Raw genomic sequence first — 22,579 nt, forward strand, 5'->3', positions numbered from 1 at the left:
CCATGCACGAGGCAGCTGGAAGCCAAACTGCGCCTCACTCTCCCAGCCTGAGTCCCAGGCCCCGCCCCACTCGCAGCCCCCACCCACACACACCAAGTGTCCGGCTCCCTCGGCGTCAGAAACACTGCGAAAGGAATTTCAAAAATTCTGTCAACGAGTTTAAGGAATACTTTAAATTTTTCCAATCAAACTTTGTCACTTTAAGTGAACCACGAATACCAGCGGGAAATACGAAATGCGAAAGTGTTGAGTGGGGTGGGGGTGGGGGTGGCGGGGCGGGGAGCTGAACGTGTGCAGCGTCGTTAGGTAGGGATTAAAAAAATAATAAAACAGGTGGTCCTTAGTACGTCCTCATTTCTTTCTTTCTTCCGTTTTAAAATTTTGACTTAAAAGGATGTTACTGAAAAGGACTTGAGGGGAAACGACAAAAACACCCGCAGACCACCGTGCGAAGGCGAGAGCCGCGGGCCGGGAGAGGCGGCGGCTCGGGAGCCCCACACCTCGTCGGCTCTCCCCGACGTGACCGCGGGCATCCTCCCGGGCTCCGGCCGGTCCCTCGTCAAGGAAAAACGGGACCATTTCGGGGCCGCCGCCCAGCGGCGGCAGCGAGGAACAGGCGGGGCCGGGCGCAGAGCAGGTTCGCCCGCTGGACGGTGGGCGCGGCGCGCGGGGGGCCCTACTGTGCGCCGGGCGGCGGCGCCGCGGCCGCGCCCCTCCCCGCGCCCGCGCCCCCGCCCCGGCCGCCGCGGGCGGGGCCGACCGCACTCGCGAGCCCGCGCCCGAGCCGCCGCCGCCCGGGGCGCTCGGCGCGGCCGCCTGGACACCGGAGCGGGCCGCCAGGCCACCGGCGCAGGTCAGAGCCGGGCGGCCCCGCTGCGCTCGGGGGCGGGCGCGGGGAGCCGGGCGGAGGAGGGCGCGGGGTGGGGCCGGCGGGGTCTCGGGCTGAGCCGGCCCCGGGGGCGGCAGGGGCCGTGGACCGGCGGCGCCCGGGCTGACAGGTCCCGTCCCGGCCGAGGGTCGCGCCCTGAGGAGACGTCCGGGCGGCGGGGGGCACGGGCCGCGGGCGACGCGCGCGGGGCAGAGCTGCGGTCCGAGCCGAGGCGCGAGCCCGTGCGCCCCGCGCGCCTGTCCAGGGTTCGCGGGCGCGCGGGTCTGCGAGGCCCCGGGGCGCGGCGCGGGGCGCGGGGGCCAGGCAGGGAGTGGTCTGGGCGCCGCTGCCCGGGGTACCCCAGCCCCCCCGGCGCGGGATCCCGTGCGGGCGCGTCCCGCGGCCGCGGGGGTCCGGCTCCGTCTCGGCGCGCAGGCTGACCGCTGTGGGGTCGCGGTGACAGTTAAGCCTGGGGCGCACTTTGGGGGCGGGCGGAGCCGGGGGGCCGCGCTCACGCACCGGGCTGGCCGTGAGCCGAGAGGAGGGGCGCGGGACGCGGGGCTCGCTGGCCCCCGGGGGCAGCGGATGGAGGGCGCCGGCCCTTCCCACCCGCTCTGCGGTCCGGAAGGTGGCCGCACGGTGCCGTGGCTCCTCCACGTGCCGGGCTCGACTCCCGCTCCGCCGAGCCCTGACCGGGGAAGGTGGACGCAGGGCCGGCTTCACCGAAATCTCTAGTCCCTGCGTGCAGGGGGCGGAAAGTGGGTGTGTATCTGCGGTACTTTCTGCCTCGGTGTTAGGGGAGGAGCCTAAGGTAAGGAGGCTGAAACTGGGAGTAACCTATCTGCGGCTTTTATATAAGGTCAGTGGTTAGGTAAAGAAGGGGCCTTTACCTCCGCCGGTGATCAGAAGCCTGCGTCTCTAAATTCTTCCTAAGTCGCCTTGCTTAGGTGAGTCGGCTTACTCTGTAATTGCGCTCTGTTGAAATCACTCTGTTGGTGATGCGTGTCCAAAATTTGCAGGACGCTGCTCGTGAGGCTCGTGGTGATGATTATTCTGCTGTTATTATTTGGTCGTGCTCTTGTTTTACCGCGAGAATTTCATTCACTTGGGTCTGAGAGTAAGGGTTGGGGAAATAGTGTCAATTATTTGAGGAGAGAAAGCTTAAAAGAACATAGCAGTCTGTCATGAAGAAAAACTAAAGTTTTCTTCTTTTCAAGATTGAGGTTAACATGTAAAATTGATTTGTATAGATCATTGTCTGAAAACAAAACCAGACACGATGATTAACTGAGTTGTCTGAAACCTGTTGCTGGAGAAACTTGGTTTTGAAGTTCGCTATTTTCATGTCAACTATTTTTATCATTCATGAAACCAATTGTAGTTAGAGATATTGAGAGAGCAGTGACTAACACTCTTTAGAAGGTGCTGGGCAAACCTTGGACATACCCCAGGTGTTGGGTGGCAGTCTTCCTGTTCATAGTTAAGGGATCAATCGCTGACTGAAAACAGGACCTCATGATCGTCTAGATGACTTTTACAAAACCCTTCTGGAATAGAGACCCATGTAGATGTTCACTGAAGCTTCTCTCTTAAATTCTTTCCACTCCTGTGAAAGGTCTGTAGAAAACAGAGATGCTGCCAGTCAGCTTTCCGGGTGATACTTCAAAAGATCTTTTTCAAATTTGAGAACAGTTTTTATGTTGCCTATTTTCAATCGGATTCAGTCTGTGAAGTTAATAGGCACCATAGTTTTCTCTGATATACAAAACGCTTAAATGAATGCCCTTAGCCAAAAAGTGAGGATTGTTACAAAATCATCCATTATAGTCTTACTGTGTACTTCTTGTCATTATCCTTTATTTAAATTTTAATGACATGTGATACTTCACTTGCTGATAATTAGATCTTAAATTTAAAGATCTTAGGATCAATTAATGACCCACCTGCTCAATCTCCTGCAAATCACTGGAAAGGGGGTAGAAACTGGTGATTTAATTTTTAAATCAAAATTCTTTTTCACGTTTAAACGTTTGTCTCTTGCTTTTATGATAACTACTGTAAAAAAAGGGACATCAGCGAGGTTATAAAGGTTTGGAGATTTCCAGGCTAAGTTTTTTAGGCACTGTTTTTTTCATGCTTTTAAATTTAAAACAATATAATTTATTTTTAAATTAAAACTAAAACATCCACCTGCCTCATTTTCTTTATTAAACTTAGAATACCTTGAACATATTTTTGCAGTTGGCATTTTAAATAAATATTGCTGTTTTCTTTGAGGGGACTGTTTCCTTACTCTTCATTTCTTTGTATATTTTTCAGAACGGCATTTTACAGACTTAACATAGGACTTTTTAAAAATCACAATATTAATTATAACATCTCTATGACATTAAAACTGTATTATCCCTGTGTATGAAAATTTATACAGGGAAAAAGCATGACTTTAGGAACATGTATTACATTACTGATCATAGCTAATTGCTCTTAATCAGTAAAAAAAAAAAAGCATTTGTTAAAATAAGGATGTTTGCTACTATTCCTAATTATCAAGATAATTTTGTATTCGACAGTTGTATAAATGGCACAGCCATGGAAACGCACACAAGTCTTAATAATACATTTCATTTATTTTCAAATTGTGAAATGGTGTTTCACTGTCAGGAGAGTTTCATGAAAACAGTATTAAAATAACACTTTGCAAATGTTTTATATATCCTGGTCTGTTACTTTTGCTGCTTTCATAGGATTTGTATGTGCCCAATGAGCAGAACAGAAAATGTTGGTCATTCTAATTTGTGGATGTTCTGCTGAATTCACTATCACTTGAACTTGGAAATATAATCATGTCATAAAATGTGGCAAGTATACCGAAAGAAGTTTTGGGTTCCACTAAAAATAAATATCGGCTGTAAAGAATTTTTTAAAAATCCTAATCAAGAAAATGATAAAAGTCACTTGCCTATGGATATAAACATGTGTCCCCCACTACCTTCAAAATTATTAAACTGAATTTCTAACTTGCTTTTATTTTTCCTAGCAGATCTCTGTACTGCTTTTGACCTCTTGAGCTGTTGCTTTCTTTCTTAAGGCCTATAAGCAACAAAAAGGGCGGTGATTTAAAAAGCTTAATCCTTTGAAACTGATCTAATTTGACTCCACAAAAATATAATAAGATCTGTAAATAACCACCTTGCAAGCATAGATAGCCCCAGTGTATCAAACTTCAGTTAGTGTCACAGCATTCTAGATGAAAATTTTAAATTGAAGACTATTTTTGATACTCCCCGGCTTTGTCATTTACTATTTGTATTTTTATCACAACACAGAGGTAGATTTGGGGGAGTTTTATGGCGTATCTTTCGAACTTATTCTAATTTTTATTTACCTACACTTCTGTAGGTTCTTGAAATCAGCTCAAATAAAGTAGACTGTATTTGGGGGGAAGCTTTTGGAGATGTGAAGACAACTATCACCGACAATAGTGTATACTTAAATTATTTTTTATTTTAAAAAAACAGGTTTATATATTATTAGTATTTTTCTTCAACAGTCAATGTACACCTGTGTTTTAATAACAATATTTAACTCAGACTGTGAATGTTTACATTTTTAACTATTTTAATTATTATAGTGAGACAAGTCATTTATCCTGTCTAATTCTCCGTTTCCTTATCAGTGTAAATGAGGAAAGTATTGGAATTATTGTTCCGTGCTCTCTTTTTTTGTATGATTTTAAGACTTTATCAGTAAATCTGTGTATCTTAAATGATTTGACCTTGTCCCTGAATTTAATTGAGCTAATTCTTTAACACATATTAATAGTTCACCCTAGGACTAATTTTGAGATTCTTGTGAACAATGAACAGAAGATAATGCTTGCCATGTGGTGATCAATTTATCAGATGTTTCTGAAATAAGATATTTCATCATTATTCAGTTTAAACCTGTGTTTCCTATTCTCTGGTGACTCCGGACAAAAATCAGGCCAAGAATTATTTCTGTCCTGTTGATAATATTTCTGTGAGTCCTGTGTAGACACAGTGCGTAGTCTTTCGTGTCCATTTTTGCTTCTTCACGCATTTAGAAGGCGCAAGCTGTGCTTTCATTTGATGAAGTTCTAGTCTTTACATATTTTTATGGCACATACTGTGAATGCTTAATGTGTGTTTGTTTTATACTGAGGCCTATGATCCTTCAGATCAAAAGACATTTTAGTGTCGCAGCTTAAAGAATAAATAGGGACCGTGCTTGTCATAAAACATGGGGCTCCTTCTAAGAAGCCGTATCCAAAAACATAGGCTTTTAGCGACTTGAAAAGTGAACATGCCTCCTAGGAACACACCAGTTTACTAGTAGGGACTCATTGGAAAATCATGTAATTAAGGGTGCATCGTCCAGACAATAAATTTTAAATTCTTCTTATGGGTTGTTTAAAAATCCATTCTATTGTGAACTGTCTCCTATGCAAGAAAGTAACGGCCTTGACTCTCAGCCTGAACCCCACTCTGTTCTCAGTTCACCTACAGAGGCCAACTGGGGACCTCATTAAAAGTACGAGGAGGCAGAGGACAAAGAAGGGTTGGGCCATGCCTGTAGATGGGTGTTCCCCCTTTGCAGCTGGGGAGTGGGGAGCAGCCCTCATTTCCATTCTCTTCATGGGTCTTCTCTGGCTTTCTCAGAGCCATGGCTACACCTTCAGCTATTCCAGTGACCAGGCCATTCTCAACTTGAAAATCTTTTTTGGGATGGGTTTCCTTTCTGTACTGCGATTTTTCAGACATAAAGGAAAGAAATGAAGTCATCAGTTCATGCACCATGAATCATTTACAATGGAGATTTAAAACCGTAAGGGAGGATTTACACTCGATCCTATAAGTTTAGTTCAATTTGATTCAGTGTCTTAAGAAACAGTTTTTATTTCACTTCAGTGGGTTTTTTTTTTTTTTTTTAGAAAATAAATTCATTGCTAGTTTTAACTGATTTTTTTTTTTAAGAAGCACTTCAATTCGTGGATTCATCTATAATTGTAATATGTGGATAAGACCCTTTGAGACACATTTCCTGACCTTCTGGGAAGAGTTCAGATTAGCATAGACCCGGGGTGTGAATTCTGCACAGATTACCGTAGATAAGGAGAAGGTAGCTAGGAGGGAGAGAGAAAATTAGGGAAATACCCTGAGTGGGAGTGTAAGAGGTCTGTGTGCACTCACTTCCCACACTCAGCGGGTTGCACAGTAATTGTACAGAGACCTGAATAGAAGGGGTTGGTTTCTAAGAATTTACCCTGTGCCTTGGTGACATCAGAAACTTTTAGGACAGCTTTGACTTCTAAAGTTGCTGCTTGGCACTGTCGCTGTCTCGGGCGCTCTAAGTTGCTTCCGGAGAGAGCCCCAGCAAGTGAACGGAGACAGGATATTATTATCCTGTGTGTTTAAGAAATAACTACTGAATGATGAAGACTGCCTCGTGCAGCAGCGAGATGTTGGAAAGAACTCCTTCACCTTGACCCCACCCCACTGACCATCATTTCGCCTCCGCTGCCTGTGTCCTTTGAAAGTTTGGAGTCTGCCTTCAAAATGCCAATATTCCTAGCAGGGTTAATTCTTCAAGACATTATCAGCAAAAATTTGAGAGGTTAGTTTCCTGGTTTGCTTGCTACCTGCAGGCAAAGCTTTTAAGGAATAATAAACACACTTGAAATGTAAAGAGGGGATCAGGAGAAGGCAGAATAAAATTAAAGCGAGTCCTGTCCCCAGTTCTCCATAAGCCAGCCTTTATGAAACCAAATTTGAAAATAGTCACTTGAGATAGTGACACAAAAGGATATATTCTCCCACACAGGCATATTTTTTTCTCTTAAAAATCAACACAGGGGAATTCCCTGGCGGTTCAGTGGTTAGGACTCTGCGTTCTCATTGCCAGAGGCTGGGTTCAGTCCCTGGATGGGGAACTAAAATCCCACAAGCTGCACGGCCTGGCCTAAAAACCAAAATCAACATGTGTTGTAATTCTTCCTTGAACCATTTTTTCCTTCAGAAAAAACAAATCGTCATTCCTAAATGTCAGTTTAAGAAATTTATCAAATTTAAGGCTCTAGGAGTTGGTAGTTGGCTAGAATAATTAGATATATGACTATTACTTCTGACTATGTCTTCCTCTCTCTGGGACATTAGACAAATTATCTAGTCCCTTCTTGAGTTAGTTCTTCCAAACTTATAAAGTAGCTTTCTAACAGATTGAAATGAGAGGAATCTCTCAATCACATCATAAAAAGATATGCCAAAGATGTATAACTAATGCTTAAGACTTTGGCAAATCCTCAGATCATAAAATTTTATATATACTTTATTTTTCCTTTTATGTTTTTTGCCAAAAATACGTACAGGAAATCAATGTGTATCTGATGGAAATAGAAGCTTAGTAGCCACCTCAAAAGCAAGTTCATTAATTCTGTGAGTCAGCTGATAGGCAATGTTGAACAGTTCAGTGCAGGCCACCGTCATGGGTATAAGTCAGCATACTGCATATGCTTGTGTCGTTCACTTTCCCATAGTGTTGCTGAAGTCTAAATCTACATCAGAGAATCCCTAAGTCCTACCGTACTTACTGTTGTTTTTTTCTGCCAGTTGATAATTACCTGGATTTTGTAAACAAGGTTTTGATTGTGTATGGACAAGTACTTATACAAAATCTTTTTCTGTTTTATGTGGTGGATGAAGTTATGAAAGAGAACAAACATGTGAATGGTGTGTATATATATATACATGAAGAAGATACTGTAGCAAATTATTTGCATATGTTCAGAAGATTCGGAAGAGTGAAGAAAACACCCAGGCCTTTGCCAATGTAGGATTACTACATGTTTTCCTAAAGCATTTGGAACTAATTAGAAATACCCTAGTTTTATTTAAAAGCAATATACTTTTAAACTTTGTTTTCAACAAGGTCCCAGTTTGTTGACTTTCAGGACGAGAGCAGTACAATGTCTACAAAAACATAGATTATTAATTTCTTGAAGCAGGACTGACTGGTTTTACTCATCTTTCTGTCTCCAGCACATAGCACAGTACTCACTAGGTACTTCATACATGCTTTTGAAAGAATCAAGAAATAAGTCTATGATAAAGAGTGGTCCTTGGAGCAGCAGCAGCAGTGTCTGGGAGCTCGGTGGAAATGTAAATTCTCAGGCCCCACCCCAGACCAACTGAATCAGAAACTCTAGGGATAAGGCCTGATAATCTGTCTTTCGACAAGCCCTGCAGGGGATTCTCTCGTGTAGTGTGTGAGAACCTCTCACTGCAGCTGAGCCCCGCGTCCCATCTGAGAGCCTGGAGCCCAGTGGGCAGCGCAGTTAGTCCGGATTGTTCTCACTCTTGCCTATAGTTAAGTCTCTTGATGTATTACCCTATAGGTAGTGATAGAAGCTCTTGAGATCACCCTGTCAGTTGGCTCTGTTGGTCTGACATTTTATTAGTTAGACTCAGTCTTGTTTTGGATAAGCTTGTGTCCGTAGGGGCTAGCCGGCTATCTGCTTAGTCGGAGAATCACTGCTTCCCCTTACCTTAGCGTGGTTGCCAACAATCCCCAGTCTGTAAGTTCAGAGACTGGATTTTATACAGTATCTGAGGATGGTCTGGCCCTGGAGGACCCACATTAAACAGACTTACAAGAAATAGATTTGTAAACTTCAGTTCCAGTTTCATAACCGTAGAAACTGTATCAGTCCTAGTGATTGTTGATGATAGATTTTTTTTTTTAATCCTAAAATTCTGTGATTCAGGAATTGAAGAAATTGGTTCTCTTATGTATAGCTGTTGTCATTATCACTTAGTTCCGCCTGTTAAAAAGGCAGTTGGGCAAAATATTGCACAATCTGCTGCTGTACCCCTACCTTGGAGATTTTTTTCCAAAGAGGTGGAGGATATAGGACAAGCCACATACACGAAGATTTTCATACAAGCATTGCTATAGGAACCAATATTTGGAAATAACTATTCAACAGCAGTGGAATGCTTAAGTAAATTATGATGTAATTAGTAGGTGGAATGTTATGTAATTGTCAGTGACAAATTGGAAAACTAGAGCAAACTTGAAAACTATTTTTTAAAAAGTAACATAAAGAATGTATGTGCACCATTGATTGAAACCTTATATAAATGTGCATATGAAGGGACAATAGAAAAGTTATGAAAAAATGTATCTTATATTTTAAAATAGATATGGAAGGCTTTTTGTTTGTTCTTATGCTTTTCTTTCTTTTCCAGAGTTTAGCCATTAATATAAAATTACTTCTATACTTAAAAGCCTACATTTATTGCTTTTATTTTTTAGTACGTCTGTGACCCTGATCAGTAAAGATCAAGCAAAGAGTAAATTGAACCTTGAGAACCCTCTAGCTACTTTATTGCTTTTAAGCCATTGAAGATAATGTGAGACGGTACATGAATTCTTTTCTGTTATATCCAGTTTTAATTCACACTTAGTTTTCTCTCACACATTGGGCTTCTCTGTACTCTGCTGGACTAGTCTCTGGGAGGAAAAGATACTCCATCTTTGTTACGGCCTCTTCGTTTTTCTCAGTCATACATACGGTTTGATTTTGTTGATTCCTTTGGGCCTGTGCTCTATCTGATCTTTAGCATCCACCAAACAACAGCTATTTTAAACAATAGTTTCCAGAGTTATTTTACTTTCCAGCTATCCCCTTTTAAGTCTTTTTCTAAAAACTATGTATGTCTATTATGGATTTTTTTCCCCTAAAATTAAATAACCTGGGGATAGTTTGTCTTCTAACTCGGATAGAATTCTGAACTGGTAACCATAAATAGCTGATGCAGAAGCACAGGAGGGTAAACTCCTATTACAAATGGTTATTATGAGACCTTGATGTAATTTGTGATGAGTAGAGGTTTCCCAAAATCTTGTCAGACCTCAGAGTGAACACAGTAAAAGACAGACAGACACAGCAATATATATGTGTATACTATCCACATCCACACACACACACAGCAATGTCCTTTGAATTGAATACTTCTTCCTTTTTTCTGTTGCATTGCTCTAGAAAATCCCAGAGGGAAAATTAGTTTTGCCTTCAACTCAAATTACAGGTTACATTTTTCTTGTCACTTTCTTTGGAACTTCCTTTGAGAAACTTGTATCAGCCTGATGCCTTTAGAATAGCCTTTACCTAAATGAAAACAAAGTTTTAAACGTTATTTTAGAAACTTTATATCAGGAATATTAGCTATTTCTCTCTTCTTTCCCCTCCCCCGCCACCATTTCTGATGATTTAATCCTTAATACGGCCCAAGGCAAACCTCCGCGGCTATCACAAACCTGGAGATGCCCCTCCCACTCCCAAGAACAAATCGACAGAGAAGCTCCTTTTTAGTGAAGATTTATTTATCCAACAAAAATCTATTGAGCTCCTACTTTGTGCCAAGAGCTGTTTCAGAGAAGGAGTTTAAAGCAGTGAACAAAACAGACAAGGATATCCCTCCTGACATTCATGAGTATTGTTATCTAGATTTAACGAGGGTGTTAGTGGGAGACATGATGACTAAGAGCAGGCAATAGTCTAACTCCTGCCTCGTGACCAGGCAGCGTTGCCAGGCCAGCCTGGAACTGGGTGGCTGTCTTTGAGTTAGATGTGAAGGAGGGGAACACCTGTGTCCTTGAATATTTTTCCCAAATCTCTTATATTATTTTAGGTTATACATAATGAATAATGTAATTATTGTGTTATTTCATTTCTCTCTTAGCAACAAAGTTTACTAGCAAAGGATATAAGGATGCATCTTTTGTTAATAAGCTACTAACTTTTCTTGAAAATACAAATAATAGGATGCTGATTCACTTTGCAGAAGGAGTATTTATTTCATAGTAATTTCAAAATGGATATAGTTAAGTGGTTAACTATCCAAGTGAATTTAGTTCATAACCTTATTTATCAGAAAAATGAATTACACCTAACAAAAATGTGAAACAGATTTCACTGAGACTAGCCCATTAAAATTTAAAAAACAACAACAATACTTTTTTCCCCTGGGAAATAGTTAGCAACTTACCTTTTAAAAGCATATTTGGAATTTTTAAATATTTAGAATATAATGTTTGCTGAGTAAAAGGAGACCCAGCTCTTACTTCAAATGACTGTTCTTTGGTCAGTGTAAGTATTACAGCTATTTCAACTTCTGTACTCAAGACCCAGTTGTCCGATTACCATTTCAGTTCTGTTTTTAAATTCTCAGAAAATGTCTTACTGACCACTTAGAGATAAATCCTAAATAACATGAAACTTTGGGGGAAACAAATGGTAAGGAAAATAGATTTTGAAGGAAGTTATATGAAGTTAAGTAGAATTAATATTTTCTTATATAGACATGGGATATTAGAGTGCATCTCAATGCAGATGTAACCAAAGCCTTCAGACATTACAAATTCCACTATAAGTTATTCAAAGCTCTGTGGACGTTTATCAGATGACCACTCGCTTTCCGGCACTAGGTTTCCTTATACAGGAAGCAAAATCTGCCCACCTGGTGACATGACTTTATAGCTGGTGGCCCAGGTGCTTTTCAGATTGGGGAAGGGAATCAGAATCTAGCACCAGGCAGGCAAATAACCGAACTCAGTGAAAGTTAAGATTATTAAGTGACGGAACATAGCACATTGGTATGATGTGTCTTTAGGCCATTCGCATGATTCGTGTGCCCTTGACCATGTGTACATACCTGCTAGAACCATCTCTGATCCTGACGAAGCACAGCACATACACACAAACATTTTGGTTTTGCCCCACACATTAAGTTTTAAGGGTCAGATGGGTTTCTTTTGTCACACAACATACTTGTGAAATAATTCACCCTGGCCACTAGCTATTAAACTCAGAAAATGCAGACTAACTTTACCTTTAGCTGAAACATAATTGGAAGAGATTTACTCTGAAATGCAATTTAACACGTTCCAGATTCTATATTACTCATTGCATTTGCTGATTGTTTGCAGTCAGGTCTTACAAGTTTTATGTGCAAGTTCTGTACCAAGCAAAATTATGAATTCCTAGAGAGTAGAAATGAGCGTTGAGGAGCGTTTTATTCTTCTCATGTGTACGTGCCCTGCTTACCTTCCCTAATTCACAGCCCACAGCACAGGGGACTGAGCACATTGTCATTACTTTATAAATGCTTTCAAACTTGGTTTGACTTTGAGGACTGCTTTGTGCTGTTTCATTGTGGGTTTCTTGGTGCTGCTCTTCCGCACATCTTTAGTGTGAAGTGAAAGTCGCTCAGTCATGTCTGGCTCTCTGTGACCCCATGGATTGTAGCCTACCTGGCTCCTCTGTCCGTGTAATTTTCTCGGCAAGAATATTGGAGTAGGTCGCCATTCCCTTCTGTAGGGGATCTTCCCAACCCAGGGATCCAACCCAGGTCTCCTGCACTGCAGGCAGATTCTTTACTGATATTTAGGGAATTCCCTAAATTACTCTCTAAAAATGTTTATTTCTATTTTAACATTTTTGGTTACACAGAGTGATATGAAATTAATGCCAGAAGAAATTTCCATTTTGCTCTGCTAAAGCGAGCAAAATGGGATATGAAAGAGAAAAAAGAAATGTTAATTATAGACTTTAGCATTCTATGTTGGATCTTTTTCTTGTCCTGGTCAGAAGAACAGGTTTTAAATGGCCTGAGGGCCAGGGCGCCGTTTTGCTTTCTTGTTTGAAGACTTCCAGTGGCAACTGTAGCAAATTCAGTTTAATACTACAGCAGGGAGAAAAGTTCCTACCAGATGTATGATCCAGAATGTTACTTAGATTTATTACTCATGCAGAAAATAAAACCGGTTCCCTTTCAAACATTGTGTCAATTGTTAGATAAAACACTACATGGTCTCGGCCTATTCATTTGTTTATAATGTATAGAATAATTATATGCTCAGCTATTTCATATGTGCATCACAAGTATTATCACCATAATTGTTTAACAGTTAATCTCCTTTTACAAGGTAGATACACATTTATGAGCCACTTCAAATCAAAATACCAGGCAAAGGAACCGATTTACATATGAAAGCAAAGCAAACAGGCGAACATTTTTTTTTTTTCATGTGGCCCTGTGACCTCTCCGCGCACGCCCGCTTTTCTCCATAGGGCTGCATGTGTGCCTGGGGAATGAAGGTGGGAGTCTCTCAGCAAGAGATCAGTGCGAGCAACTCGCACCCTCTCCACCCCTGGGCAGCCTGCCATCATCCTCCTGCCGCCACACCTGTTCATCTCCTACCGGGGCAAAGAGGTGTCCCATACCTATACCTGTGACACTGAGGAAGAAGCACATGGCAGGCAGGAGGCCACAACAGGAGGAAGGATAAGGACTGACCTGGGCCTGGAGCCGGCTCTCACTGAGGATCCAGACTTGAGCGTCCTTCACTTGCGCCTCATTCACGCACAGCCAGACACAATGAGTTAAGTCCAGGTTCAGTAGGCTGCAGGCACAAAGGGAGACAGCAAAGCTCCTAGACCTCAGAGTTTAGAAGCTACATGAGTCAAAAAGGGGCAACGTTGAAGCAGTTAACCAAAAATCCACATCAGTGTGTGGTGAAGGACTGGAGAAAGCAGAAAACAAATGCTGCGAAAATTCCGAGAATGGCAAGATCAGTTGGAGTGGAGGGGAAGCCCATGAAAAGCCTGTAGAGGAGATGGGCATTGGATTATGTGTGGAAAATTGAGGAATTGACAGGATAACCTTAAGAAAAATCCAAAAGAGGGCTTATATGTAGACGTGTGGCTGATTCCCTCTGCTGTAAAGTAGAAATGAGCCCAGCATTGTAAAGCAACTGTACTCCAATAAAAATTAATTTTGGAAAAATGGAAAATGACTTTTAAATATACCAGAAAAGAAAAAGGAATCCAAATACAATTTCATGAATATGAAATACTCAGACTAGGCAGATTCATAGAGATAGAAAGCAAATTATTTGTTGCCGGGGCTTGGAGGCAGAGGGGGCCAGGGGAGTGACTGACTGCTTGATGATGCAAGATTTCCTTTTGAGGAGATTAAGCTGTTTTAGAACTTGATAGAGGTGACAGTTGCACGACTTTAAGAATGTCCTAAGTATCATTGAACTGCACACTTTAGAACAGTTAATTTTATGTATGTGAATTTTACGCAGAAGCAAAAAAAGTTCAGGGCTTGAGACGGCGTAAGAGGAGGGGGAAAGAATTTCCAGGGCAAGAAAACAAAGCCTGGACTAGTGAATAAGCACAGGCTTGGGAGGTCATTCTGCAGAGATCATCCCAGCGGAAGTGGGTCGTGTGTCTGTGCGAGGAGTGAGAAATGGGATTGGGTGTAGATTTCAGATGGGATGAGAAAGGTTCTGGGATGTAGGCAAAGGAGTGTGGGCTTTATCTTGTAAGGACGGTTGGGATTCCAGGTCTTGGGGGGAAGAGTGAGATGATTTAATCAGAAGGTTCATTTGGCAGTAGTGTGCAGGGCAAGCAGCTAGGAGGCTATCGCAAAATCTGGACAGAGGAGGGCCTGTCAGAACAGAAAGAGACAAAAGGAGAGGGCCGTTGTGAAGCAGCTTCTGGAGACGGCTCCTGCCCTGATGCTGCTCTGCTCATTGTCGGTTTCCGACTTGGTAAAAGGTAAGCGCAGATATGAGGATAAGCGTTTACAGACGTTTATGGTAGAAAACCAGCGTACGCTTATCAAAAGGGAAGGGGGAGATGAATTAGGACTTCGAGACTAGTAGATACATATACTATGTATTTTGCAGTCGGAACTAGCAACTCACTCCAGGATTCTTGCCTGGAAAAATCCCATGAACAGAGGAGCCTGGTGGGCTACAGTCCATGGGGTTGGAAAGGGTCGGACTTGGCTGAGTGACTGAGCACAGATACAGTAGTATGCATAAAATAAACGATCAACAAGAACCTACTGCATAGCACAGGGAGCTATAGTCAGTGTCCTGTAGTAACCTACAGTGGGAAAGAATCTGAAAAAAGAATATATATGTATGTATAATTGAATCACGTTGCTGTGCCCCTGAAAGTAACACAACATTGTGAATCAACTATATGTCAAATTTAAAAAAATAAATGAAAACCATCTTTAATGGGGGAAAAAAAAGTCTATATTGTCATGACACTCAGGCACATGCTTTTTTTTGCATTTCATAAAAGGATCCACAACAGATTAAAAAGAAAAATGCCTTCATCCTGAGCTAGAACTCCACTGTCCTAAAGGACAGATGGACTGGACGTAGGGACTGGGTCTTGCAGGGCAGTCGGTAGCCGTGTCAGCAGTTTTATGGCCCATTTTTATGGCACTTTACCCTGTGCCACGCGTCGTGCTGGCTCTCGATGAACAGTGAGCAAGGCGGGTTGCTCCTCTCCCTTATGGAGCTCCTAGGTCATAGATTATCAAAGGATTGCTAGAAATTAAAGGGAGGCATACGTGAGCTCAGTGTAAAGAAAAAAATCTCACAACTGCAGTTGTCCAAAGGTGGGGAGGGCTCTCGTGTGAGTGCCAAGTGCGCGCTTTTGTCAGTGGAGAGATTTAGGCAGAACCGGAGTGGCTGTCTGTGAAGAGGTCTTATTTGATAGGAGAAATGAATCAGGGGCTTTATAAAGTCCCTTCCGATGTGAAGGTGATTCTGTGTTCTGTAACATTAACTTAGAAAGACAGAGTTCTTTCTCTTTTTCTAAGGTGAAGTGTAGTTGACTGACAGGATTGCGTAAGTTTCGGGTATACAGCTGGTGATTGCAGCATTTTTGCAGATGACGTTTCTCTTTCTTATTGGACCATGTCGGAACAGCAACGCCTGCCCTTCTCATTACTTGTAATTAGATTTCCCTAGATTTGCCTGCAAATTTGATTTTTAAACATACCCGCGCAGTGAGTTCCACAGTTCTTTTTAAAGAAAGTACTGTTTTCGAATGCCTTTTCAACTGTCATTTATTCCCTATTTTACTGTTCGTGAAGTTCCTCTTCCATGTGACATTTGCACAGGCAACGCAGATTTCTGCAGAAGTTACATAAATCACAGGCAGTCTCCTGACCCCTAAATCATTAGTCCCCACTCCTGTGGTGTAACGCAAAGGCCAAACAAGACCAGGCGTGGCTACCCATGTGGGGAATGTCTCTGGGATTCCATTTTGGTCTGAGTAAAAGCTCAAATAACTTTTGTTTTTCAGCTTATTTCACTTAGTTATGACAGTCTCCAACTCTTGCTGTCAACATTTGAGCAGCTCAAATGAGCACAGATTGATTGTACTTGGGAGGATCCGGAGAACGGGACTCCTGTAGGAGTGATGCGTGCCTGCTCAGCGCCAAGTCGTGTCCGACTCTTTGAGGCCCCACGGACTTTGGCCCCCCGGGCTCCTCTGTCCATGGGATTTTCCAAGCAAGGATACTGGAGCGGATTTGCCATTTCCTCCTCCTGGGAATCTTCCCAACCCAGGGATTGAACCCACATCTCCTGCCATCTCCTGCCTTGGCAGGTGACCTCCTGAGCCACGAGAAGCCCTGTACTCAGTAAATATTTGTTGAGTGTTGTTCATCGAACAATATGGTGGACAAAGCACTTCACATGGGAAACTACTATAAACACAAGCACGAAAGTAAAGAGAGTGTGAGTTTAGAGAAAAAAAAACAAAGACAAGTTCCCGAAGGCAACAACATCCTTTCGTAATTACCAGTGTGAATACTTTTTGGCTCAGTAATTGTGGAGGCTTCTTAATTTCCACACAATATTTAAGATGCCAGTGCTGGCCCTTTCTGAGTCTGTATCCACAGAGAGCAGCTGAGCTGAAATGGGAAAGGCCATTTCCTCTGGCTCTGCTTTCTGGGCCTCTCCGCCCCCGTCTCTTTCCTCCTTTCCACCCTCCTCTGGCCCCCCTTGCCCCTCCATCCCTGCTCTTTCTGTTTGTTATTGTTTAGTTGCTCAGTCGTGTCCGACCGTTTTTGTGACCCCATGGACAGTAGCCCGGAAGGCTCCTCTGTCCATGACATTTCCCAGGTAAGAACACTGGGGTGGGTTGGCATTCCTCCTCCAGGGGCTCTTCCTGACTCAGGGCTTAAACCCACGTGTCCTGCATTGCCAGGTTACTCTAACTCTGTTCTTACTCCCCACCCCCACCCCCCCTTTTTTTTTTTAAATATTCTGATGTTTTCCATATTCTGTCCCTTTTTTTCCTTCTTTTTCTGCTCTCTCATCTGATGGCCCTCTTCCTTTTCTCATTTCCCGGTTTCTAGTATCTCTCTTCTTGGTCCAGTCTCTTAAATACAGTATGGAAAAGGAATGTGTTTTTAATCGACTAATCAAATAAGGACATAGGTATTTTTTTTTCTTTATTGCAGTGTGATTGACATAACTGACATAAATGGACATAAATTTAAAATGTACATTCTGGTGATCTGAAATACCTGTGCATTGTGGAAGACTTCCCTCTGTTTGTTAGTTAACATCCATCACCTCACAAATACCTCTCTCTCCTTTATTTATTTATTTATTCTTTTTTGGAGAGAACATGTAAGCTCTATGCTCTTCGCAAATTTTGATATAATACAGTGTTAACAGTCACCACGAGCACATTCAGGGTTTTTCACTCCAAATGTAACGTGAGCAACATGCTTACGTTGCTCTTTCAGATATGAAATAAAATTGCTTATCCCTTATAAATGGATTTTGATTGATTTTTTAAAAAATTAGTGAATCGCTAATCCTCAGATTTGGAGAAGGGGATCAACAGATCTTAAGTCATAATTCCTCGTAAAGCACCATAGCTTATGGAAATAGCTAATGGTCTTTAACAACTTTAGTTCCTCATTTTTCCACATGGTTCATGTATCAGATATATCATGGGATCCTTTAGCACCATCTAATTTTTTAAATTACATCTTGATTTACACAGTTACACAAGAGCTGGAATATTTCTCTGTTTTGTTCATTGTTTATTCCCAGTGCCTCGAACACTGTTAACAAATGTCAGATGCTCAACAAATAATTGTTGCTTTTTTTTTTAAGTTTAGAAGTCTTGTGGTTTTTTTTTTAATATTTAGTTTTATTTATTGATTTCACTGTGGCGGGTCTTAGTTGTGGCTTGCAGGATCTTTGATGTTTGTTGGGGCATGAAAGCTCTTGTTGCAGCATGTGGGATCTAGTTCCCTGACCAGGGATCAAACTCAGGCCACCTGCGTTGGGAACACAGAGTCTTAGCCGGTGGACCACCAGGAAGTCCCTATTGCTTTTCACTTCAAATCTGCAGTTTCATTCTCCTTCCTAATCCTGAATAGGTATCATGACTTTTTGGAGTAATATTATTATTCACTGGGATAACAAAGATTGGTTTATAAATGTAACCATAGGATTTCATGTTTAGGTAATGCTTCCTTCCAGTTCAGTCTCCACTTCAGTCTGCTCCACAGTTTCAATCCTCAGCTAAACTGTCATTTACCCATCCTTCTAAAGGACTCTTCCTTAACTATCTCAGGCATCAAAAAAATAACCCAGCAGTTGACAGTAATATTTAATATTTACCGAGCCCTGATTCTATAGCAGGCTCCATTTTAGGCACATTACATACATTGTCTCATTTTAGTCTGCCAGCAACCTGTTAAAGGTATACACTATTATCTCTGTTTTGCAGATGAAGAAACAAGCACAGAGAGGTAAAAATAACCTGCCAGGTGATAAAACTAAGATCTGAACTCAGGCAACCTAAACCCAGGCACCTTGTCTTGCACATGCTAACAAGAGTCTAATTTCCCAGTGTTTAACTTGCCGGAGAATGAGATAAGTACACCCCATACTACCAGCACCGTTCCACACCTAACAATTCCATCCACAGAAGTGTACCTGTATTCAGAGGTACCCAAGGATTAGAGCCAAGCTTTTCAGTTGTTTTGGTTCCCTGCCAATTGGTTTATGTGTTAGAAGGAAGCAACCTGAAAGTACTTATAATTGTTACTTGGGACAAAGTAAAGTAGATCACCAAATCTTGATATTCAGTAACTCCACTGTCACTGAAAACCAACCCCTCTTAGGAGATTTCTTTATTTCCATTTTTCCCTTTCTCTTAAATTCCTCTTCATTCAAATAAAGTTACTTGATTTTGTCACCTCAGGCTATAGACATCAATTTAATAGCCAGTTTTGAATGGGAATGTTATAAAAATCTATGGAAGGGTATGATTGGCTCATCTTGACTCTGGCTTCTCATGGAATCAGTCAGCAATTTGGGGGCGGAGAGGTCAGTGGCAGACCAGGTATTTAACTCAATGGGATAGAAATTAGTCATTTGGGAGCATTCATACACTTTCGCCTTCCCTCAGTGCACCAAAGAGACTTTTCATTTGAGAGCATCTTGGAGAAGGAAATGGCAACCCACTCCAGTATTCTTGCCTGGGAAATCCCACGGACAGAGGAGCCTGGTGGGCTGCAGTCCATGGGGCCCCAAAGAGTCGGACACGACTGAGCAACTTCACTTTCCTTCTTTTTCTTTTCTTTCCCCTGTCCCTTAGAATAGTTGATTTTACTAGGTCAGTTCCTGCATTTTTGGCAGGTATTGGAGAATGAGTAGAAAGGGGCTGGACATGAAAAGTTGGAGGAGATTTAAAGTTGCCACAGTTCTAAAGAGCTCGGACAGAGAGGAAGACGAGATTGTGACATTACTGGGCTGGGGATGGAGGACATGTTGAGTTACGAGGGCTTTTGCTGAAGGAGATGCTTTGGAAAGCATAGGACATGAAAAAGTCAAAGGAAAGGGAGGTGAGAGGGTCTTCTGTGGTTTTGAGTTGAGCCTCCTTGAACGTCTGGTGACCCAGACGGTAAAAAATCTGCCTGCAGTGCAGGAGACCTGGGTTCAGTCCCTGGGTTGAGAGGATCCCCTGGAGAAGGGAACGGCAACTGCTCCAGTATTCTGGCCTGGAGAATTCCATGGACAGAGGAGCCTGGCGGGCTATAGTGCATGGGGTTGCAAAGAGTCAGACGTGACTTAGCGACTTTCACTTAACGGCGCACCATTGCGCAAATAGAATGAAAACCAAGAAAAGCCTAATGGATTTATTAAGAAGGAGCCCACTTGTCACTTTTGCTTGAGTTTCAGTAGAAAGGTGGGTGGTGAAAGCCACACTGAAGTGGGTTGAGTGAAATAATAGAAAGTGAGAAAAATGTTCAAATACATTTGAAAACTAGTGAGCTAAATAGCTAAGCAGATTGTTATTGTTGATACTGTTGGGTTTTTTTCTGATTGAAGAGCTTACAGAACATATGCAATGTTAACGTACTTTATTAATCTCCAAAGATGAACAATATGTGCAGATTCATTTTGTGGTGGAAGCTTTTCCACTGGAAAATCTTGAGGAATCTAGTTATCTATAGAACGCATATTTGGGGAGATGCTGCTGTAATCTTTCACAAATAAGATGATGTTGGCTGTAACTTTGAGATTAATACTCTTGTTTTTAAAGTTTCTTAGATCTCTAAGGAAATATTTTCAAGAATGAATGTTGAATTTTACCGGGTATTTTTCTGGTGGTTTTTGAGATAGTCATGTGGTTCCAGTGCTGGAACACATTATTCTAATAGGTTTTCCAATATCAAATCTTCTTTGTCTTTCTGAGATAAATTCAATTTTATTATGGTGTTTTATTCTTTTACTGTACTATTGGCATTTGTTCATTAGCATTTTCTTTGTACATTAGTGTCAATATTAATAAGTGAAGTTGGTATTTTTGTTCTCGTTAGGTGTTGAAAATTAATTTGGTCACTCTTTTTCTTTCTACTCAGAAACAATTTTTGTAGCAAAAAGCATTTCTGCCTTGAACACTTGAAAAAAAATTATCTATAAAATTATCAAGGCCCAGAGCTTCTTGGGGAAGTAATTCTTTGATAAGTTTTCAGTTGTTTCCATTTTAAATTATTTTCCTGTTTCTTAAGTCAACCTTTACCATTTTCACCATTTCAGAGAGCGTAGAGTAAGTTGCAATATCATCTACTTAGATTCTGGTAGAAAGCTTGTCTCGGATAATAGAAAGGTGGATGCGTAGATGTGAACAGACCCTGTCTAGTGTGGGTTGTGTTGAAGTGGGAGGGGCTCGTCTGCTCTCTTCGCAGCCTCATTCTCTGGCTCACGTCGACGAGGAGAGAGATTTATGAATGAATGACTCTACACCAGTCTGCATTTAATTGATCAGACGGGGAGCATGAAAGAACTATAACCCTTGGTACATACTGCCCCCAGAATAGATCTAGTTTCTGCCCGATTATTACATTTTATGTCTGGAAACTACACCTTCTATGGCACAGTGCAGTTCTAAATGGATACAGAGAGCGGATTACTGAGTTTACCAAAGAGAAGGGGCTTGAGAAAAAGTTAGAGAGACTTCCTGAAAGTCACAGAAACTGGCCCAGTTTTCTGTCTGGTCCAACTCTTAGGGCCACAAGGTAGGAATACGTAGCAGTTTCCAGAGAGCTTAACTTTTTCCTGTCAATTTTTTTTTTAATGAATTCATATGTATTTCAGGTGAGTGTCAAAAAAAGCTAATATGATTTAATCTTGGCCTGGCATCAACATTCTTTACTTTTTCAGATAGAAATTTTATTCAAATTTTTCTTTATCAATATTTCTTTCCTTGTGTTTTCACATATTTAAACCCTTTTTAGTTGACTTAAGGGTGAAAAAAGTCAAAGTGGTAATCCATTGTAGATAAGCTGTTTCTCGCGTATTGATGTGGGGACTCCTTTCATTTTTCACTAACAGATGAGAGAGTGTTTCACATGCAGACTACATGCTACAATACAGATCAACAGTCAGAAAGCAAAGCGTGATGGTCTAAGACTCAGGCAAGTTAGCTCTGTCTGTGCCCCATGCTGAACACAAAATAGTTACCTTAACCGTTGATACTGAGTTCACATTAGGAAGTTTTCAATTTCCAAACAGAAGTACTAACCAATGCTGGGGAAACAAACAAATAATCAAACAAAATACACGGGCTGCAGTTTACATTCCTTTCATGCAGAAATAACAAAATGAGAAAGCATTTTATGTTCATGATCCACTACGTTTATGCCTTTGATACAGTTCATGAGGTTCTCACCGCAAGTATACTGGGGTGGTTTGCTATTCCCTCCCCTGGGAAAGATTGAGGGCCTCTGAGGATGAGACGACTGGAAGGCATCACCGATGCAATGAACATGAACTTGGGCAGACTTGGGGAGATGGTGAGGCCCAGGGAGGACTGGCGTTCTGCAGTCTATGGGGCCGCAAGGAGACATGACTGGGCCACTGAACAACAGCAACACATTCATGCCATTCATTGGGTGTAACAGATTAGTTTTTGCAAATTCCAGATGGAAGGGTGCAGAATTTTTAAAAAAAGGAAAGAAAAATGAGAATTTGGGGGAGGTTAGACTGGGCAGAATGTTGGGTCTGGCTGTGAAGGCCCTGATGATAAGGCTTTGCCACTGGGTGCTATTTTGTCTTTATGGAACACACAGCTATTCTCGGATCCCTGTGTCCTTTGTAAGAGCCAAGGATACACATTCTTAGACCTTTGGCATGATTACTCAATAATCTGTTCTCTGCGTCTTCCTTTTATAAATCTGTTCCACTGGGAAGGGAGTTTGGGGGAGAATGGATACATGTATGTATAAGGCCAAATCCCTTTACTGTCCACCTGAAACTGTCCCAAAATTACTAATTGGCTAT

The 22,579-nt window shown here is 41.9% G+C and overlaps 1 protein-coding gene across 2 annotated transcripts in view; it reads left to right on the plus strand.

The window, feature by feature from the left end:
• The first annotated feature begins 802 nt into the window (after positions 1 to 802).
• Positions 803 to 22,579, plus strand: part of PPARG (peroxisome proliferator activated receptor gamma) — a 122,969-nt gene continuing 101,192 nt past the window's right edge. The window contains exon 1 of one of the 2 annotated variants that reach the window (XM_052641233.1): positions 803 to 853. The gene's annotated coding sequence lies outside the window, so the exon portion shown is untranslated. Of the gene's footprint in view, positions 854 to 1,780; positions 1,816 to 22,579 lie in introns of those variants that run through there. The other variant, XM_052641312.1, reaches the window with a different exon arrangement.

The sequence above is a fragment of the Budorcas taxicolor genome, chromosome 1, assembly GCF_023091745.1.
Source record: "Budorcas taxicolor isolate Tak-1 chromosome 1, Takin1.1, whole genome shotgun sequence".
Classification (NCBI taxonomy): domain Eukaryota; kingdom Metazoa; phylum Chordata; class Mammalia; order Artiodactyla; family Bovidae; genus Budorcas; species Budorcas taxicolor.